The sequence below is a fragment of the Tursiops truncatus genome, chromosome 10 (assembly GCF_011762595.2).
Source record: "Tursiops truncatus isolate mTurTru1 chromosome 10, mTurTru1.mat.Y, whole genome shotgun sequence".
NCBI lineage: Eukaryota > Metazoa > Chordata > Mammalia > Artiodactyla > Delphinidae > Tursiops > Tursiops truncatus.
In genome coordinates this window covers 45,975,462-45,981,052 of record NC_047043.1, presented here as the reverse complement: position 1 = coordinate 45,981,052, position 5,591 = coordinate 45,975,462, and the positions used below count along the sequence as shown (strand labels likewise).

The window sequence follows — 5,591 nt, the reverse complement described above, 5'->3', positions numbered from 1 at the left end:
CTTCCTATGAGAGGTAGTGGCAAGGTGAAGAGAAGCTCCTTACGTGTTCAGTGTAACAACACCTTGCACATGGTGGAGGTGAGATTCAAACCCTGGTCCTTATCTTTGCAACATGGCAAGTGCTCTGACCGTGCTAGTGGCTAGAAGAAGCATAAAGCGTGGATCCTGTCTTTCCAGAACTTAAAACTCACTGATCCGTTGGGAAGGCAAAGGCAGTACCTTCAAACAGTCACACATTCACACGTGTTTATACAGGGGTACACGTTCATATCAAAGACACACACGGGGTTATTATTCAGAGTAAATACTCCTCGTGTGAAGACTTCCACTGACCATGGAGAACAGAAGATGGAGCAGCGTCCCAGAGGCCCCCGCTGGGCAGGCGTCGTCCTCCCAGCTTCTCCAAACACAGAAATTCCCTAGAAGGTAGTTGTGCAAGAAAAAGAACACACACACATATCCTGGAGCTGGCAGGGCTGGGTTTAAATCCTCTCTTCCCTGCTTTTTCCTTAAGTAACCTTAGCGAACGGAAACTTTCGAAGCTGTAAAATGAAAATAGCTCCGACTTCAAGCCTGAATTAGCAACTCGAGGGGAGATTGTGACAGTCAGGGGAGGACTGCCCCTCCCTCATCCTCCCGAGACAAGACCCCTTGAACAGGGAGGGCGTCTCTCAGCTGCCCAGATGATGGCACACACCCTGCCGTGCCCCAGGGATGCCCAGCTGGCGATGGATTTCAGCAGAGAGGCTCTAGCTCCAGCCACCAGGAGTCCTTTGTCCGGAACCCTGTCTGTTGATGCGGCCGGCCCCAGAGGGTCAGCTCGGCCTTCCCCTGCATATGTGTGCACGGGTCCCGGCCTGGTGTTCGCCACAGATGGCTGGCACAGAAGATACAGTGGGCTTAGCCTAGGCCCAAGTTCTGCTGAAACCTCCTTGGACCCATTTGTCCCTTCTGCATTTGTTTGTGTGTGTGTGTGTGTTTCTGTGTCTGTTGTTTTCTGTGTGTTTGTATATGAGAGGCAGAGGTTTGGAGGAAGAGAAAGAGTGATGCCAATGAATGTCAGGGAACAATACCATCCCAAGGATAAGCGTTTAGTTGTACCTGTGGCTCCTAGAGGACATGTTCCTATGTCCTCTGTTGGTAGATGCAATACTACATAATGCATGCTTGAGATAGCAGATTCCACACCCAACAAAATCTGTTCTGGGTAGTGAGGGCTTAGGCCAGAAAAGATGGACTGGATGTAACACCCAAACTCATGCATCTTCAGACGTTCACATTTTCTCTAGTTACGTAGGCATTGCTACGGCCACAAGTGGGTTTGAGTTCTTCAGCTAATCCAAGCCAAACCATTGAAAAGTATCTACAGAGTTGGAAGCAGTAGGCGGAGAAGAGGATGTGAAACGGTTTAGGGACCAGGAAGGCTCTGGCCCTCCTTGCTGGCACCGTTCCCAGGGCCTGGTGTGTTGTGTGAGCTCACTACGTCTTGATGAATTATTAGTTATCCAAGAACACATGCTCCACGTGGCCTTTCTCTCTGCTACTAGGGACCTGAGCTGAAATCTCTCTCCAAGCCTATCAGGGTTGCTTCTGTCAGAGTGACAACAGGCAGAAGGGGTTCTTCTCCCGGGAAGGCCTGGGATCCTCTGGGTTTCCTCGGGCCGAGCCCATGCATAGCTGGCCTTACGGTGAGTCCCAGAGGAGGCACCATTGATATCCAAGGTTGTCTTCTCATGCTGCAGTGTGAATTCCCAAGATCTAGGGTTACTGTAGTGCTTGCAGCTGAGCTGTGGCTAAATTCCAGGTCTGAGAATGAAACGTGCCGTCCTCAGGACTGGCTTGCCCATTTCCATTTGTGTCAGTCAAGGTCTTAGGACACTGGTGGCAAGTGCCGCTACTTGCCTTCAAATGTGGCAACGACCTCCTCCCTACTTCTAAGAGTGGGCTTTGCCCAGCTTTCAGAGCCCGACTCCATGGAGCACCCAACCATCGTTGAGCCCTTATTCTGTGCCCAACAGTGTGCACATGCTTACACATGTTGTCCAAAATAAGCCTTTCAGCTGACATGCAGTATGGGTTATCCTGTGTAGCAGATGAGGAAACTGGTGCGCAAGATGTATAGTGCCCAAAGTCACCCAGCTGGTGAAGATCAGAGCCCCAGTCGGAACACTAATTGGGGAATTATTTAAGGTATGTTTCATCCTTTGATGGATGTTGTTTCAACATTTTCATCCTTGTCCCTGCCCTGTGGCATCCTTCTTTGTTCTGGAATCTCTAAGTGGAACGGAAGACGCATCAGCCCTTAAGCCCTGGGATTTCAGATTCAGGAGCCAGAACGGGTGACTCGTCCAGCAGCCCATGCCAGGTCAAAGTTTCTTAGCTCCCCAGCCTCTCCACTTATGATAATCATTTCCTTGAGAAGCCTGCAGTCTGCGTGACTTATACACCTGTAAGTGAGATACGTACTGTCAACAGTATCCGCCCAGTTTCTGTGAATGAAGACTATGTTTTGCTGACCAAGAGGCAGCAGAGAGCTGCAGCCCATTTTTTGTTTATATTACAGCAGGTGAAAAATCAAAGTGGTTGCCCAGGTTTGTTTCCAGATCAGGCTGAATGTGGCTCTGAGTCTAGGTTTAGTCATGGTCCCAACTTTGCTGAGTTTACTGTGTCTCCCCAGAGCCACTCACCCCCAGTAGTTGTTTCTCTTACAACAAGGCTCGCTGTGCACGCTGATCGGCCCACACCTTCCCCACCACCGGAATATCCTGGAACACTACCCTCACCGCTCCCACACCCTGCAGTGTCCTGCATGCTTGCTTAGCACCATCCCAGACGTCAAGGTTCTAGGGAAAATCACGAGTGGGTTTGGAAACACGAGGAAGCCACGGCTCGTAAAGTGATGGGAAATAGGGCCAGGGCTCACGTGAAGGCACTGTCATCCTCAAGCACCATCAAACCGAGAGTGAGTTTGCCAGCCCAGGAGATGAGTAAAACCTCAAGTTTGAGGAAGGGCAGATGCATCCTATTGTGACTGGGGCCTAGCACGCCCCATCGTAGGCCACCTCATGGCTTCCAAGAGGGATTTGAGACGTATAAAAGGTGTGCAGTGTTAGAGCATCTCAAAAGCCTCAGCATCTCCACGTTCCAGCCACTGGTGAAATCAGGTATGTCGGGCAAAGGAACGCAGCTCTTGGAGCTTGGTTCTACCTGGTCCAAACTCTGCTGCGGGCAGCTGGGCTTGCACTGGCTGGCTGGTCAGAAAGAAAGGCCTCGTGTGGGCACCTCTCTCGTCCGTATCATTTGGGACCCACCTCTCTTGGGCTACAAGTCAACATCTGAAGTGTGTGGGGTGGGGGCTGAGATGGGGGTCCAGGGTGTGACCAGAGTCCTGTCTTGAGGGTCCTGCTGGCATGTGTGGTGGCGCTCTTGTCGTGGCCAGGAGCTGAGCGGAGCTGATTAGGAGAGGGTGGCACCAAGTCTAGGGCAGGGCTGCCCTGAAGGGAAAGGCCAGTGCAGCGAGGGAGGAGAGCTCCTCAGGGAGCAGGGGGCAGAGGCCCAGGGAGCTCAGAGCAGCAAGGACATGAGGAGGTGGTAAAGCGGCCATGTCCTGCTCTGGGAGTAATGGGACCATTGTTCCGCCCCCGTGTGCTCAGTGCCTGGGGATCCATGACCTCCCTCTCTAAGATGTGCATTCTCACCTAGAATTTAGTATCGATCTAAACGGTCGTTTTGTCTCTAGATGCCTCTTTTCTATGAATTCTCTTACAGAGTGGTTAACATGCTCCATTACAATTGTTTGATATTTATATAAAAGGTCAAAATCTTTACAAGAGTACTCTTGGTGTTTTGTTCTCGTGTGTGTGTGTGTGTGTGACAACGCGAGCACACACACACATATATCTTTACACTCATATTTACCTGTGTATTTACATGTGTTTGTGTGGAGTTTTATATGCTCATTAATCCTTACAACAACTTTAAGAAGAGTACAGAGAAGTTAAGTACCTTGCTCAAAGTCACACAGCTGGTTCATTTTTGAGACAGGACTCACATCCAAGAAAATCATGTTCTAAATTCCACAGTATCTGCTGTGGAAGGATAATACATTTGTCCTCATTGCCCTGACCTTTCTTCTTATTCTTTCCTTCTCTCTCCTGTCTCTGTCTGTCTGTGTCGCTCTCATTTTTTATATTTTTGTTTTTTCTACCCCTCTCCATTTCTCTTCTCCTTTCACCCATTTTTCCTCTCTTTCTTCTTTCCTTCCTTCCTTCTATATTTCTTTATTTGTCTCAATTAAAACCTTGCTATGGCTTACAAACTGTAGCTACAATTTATACTGACTCACATCATTGCAGACACACACACGCACATTTAATCGGTGAAGCCACCAGGCAAAGGTTGAAACGGCACAGGTTTGAACGAGGCAAGTGGTTCTCCTGGGTTGAGTGTCTCTAAGGTTCTAGAGTTCCTCACTTCAGTGTCTTTTCCGTTGCAGTGCACATCCAGACCAGAATGTATCATCCAAAGCAGAAGCTGTGCTGCCCGCTACCAAAGGATTGCTGCCCTCCATCCCAGCAATGCTGCACCCCACCAAAGTATTGCTGCCCCTCACCAAAGGATTGCTGTCCCCCACCTCAGCAGTACTGTCCCCCTCCGCGGCAATGCTGCCCCCCAGTAAAGTACTGTTTCCCCCCACCAAAACACTGCTAAACTCCACCTCAGCACAGCAAGCAGCCTTGCCAACCTCCACCCAAGGGCAAGGAGCCCTCTATCCCAAAGTGCCCAGACCCTCAGCAGTGCCAGAAGTCCAAGCAGAAGTAAACCGCAGGCATGGGCCAGAGGCCAAGCTCCCTGCAGAACAGAGAACATGAAGCCCACTCCCCTCTCTCAGCCAGCTAGCTGTCAGCACCTCCACCCCCGGCTTCTGGAAGCAGCCACATTTGTGGAAAAGGCAGCACCAAGATGGCAGCTTCCTGGATCAACATTTCTTATGAATTAGCAGCTGCAATTTCCATTTAGCAAAGGATCCGGTTCTAAACCGTCTAATCTTCTTTGCAGACTTGTATACTTCGCCCTTTTGGCTTCTTGGAAACTTAAGCAACATGCCCGACCATCCTTTCCTAGCACACTTGGTCTCTGCTCCAGTTTTTCAAACAATTAAACACAATTTCGCTGCCATGAATGTGTCGGTTTGATTATTTCGTCATCTTACAGTCGTTAACTCCTGCAGATTTTGTATCCTGCTGCCTAAATATGAGCCCTAGGAGGGCTGGGCATGTGGGTGCAGGTTGAGCAGAAGGCATGGGGAGATGCACTTCTGAGCTGAAGGACATTTTCCATGGTCCTGCCAGGGTGAGGAGGAGAGATGGGCACTTCAGCCGCATGGAGACACATCCCCCATACTTTCAAAATAAGAACAGCCTTTGGACCCAAGGGAGATGATACCCGTCTCAAAACGGAGGCACAGAAAGAGTAAGGGAAACCCAGCCAGGAGCTCAAGAGTAGAGTAGAGGCAAATAAATGGAAATTCAGAGAATACTCCAGGCATGTGGGTGAAAATGAATTGAGAACCTGGCCTCAAAAACTCTCCC

General features: G+C 49.9%; 1 long non-coding RNA gene across 1 annotated transcript; it reads left to right on the top strand.

The window, feature by feature from the left end:
* The first annotated feature begins 3,051 nt into the window (after positions 1-3,051).
* On the top strand, positions 3,052-5,178 carry LOC117313888 (uncharacterized). The gene is made up of 2 exons (XR_004528474.1): positions 3,052-3,164; positions 4,496-5,178. It is a non-coding gene; the product is annotated as an uncharacterized lncRNA (long non-coding RNA).
* Positions 5,179-5,591: the final 413 nt, after the last annotated feature.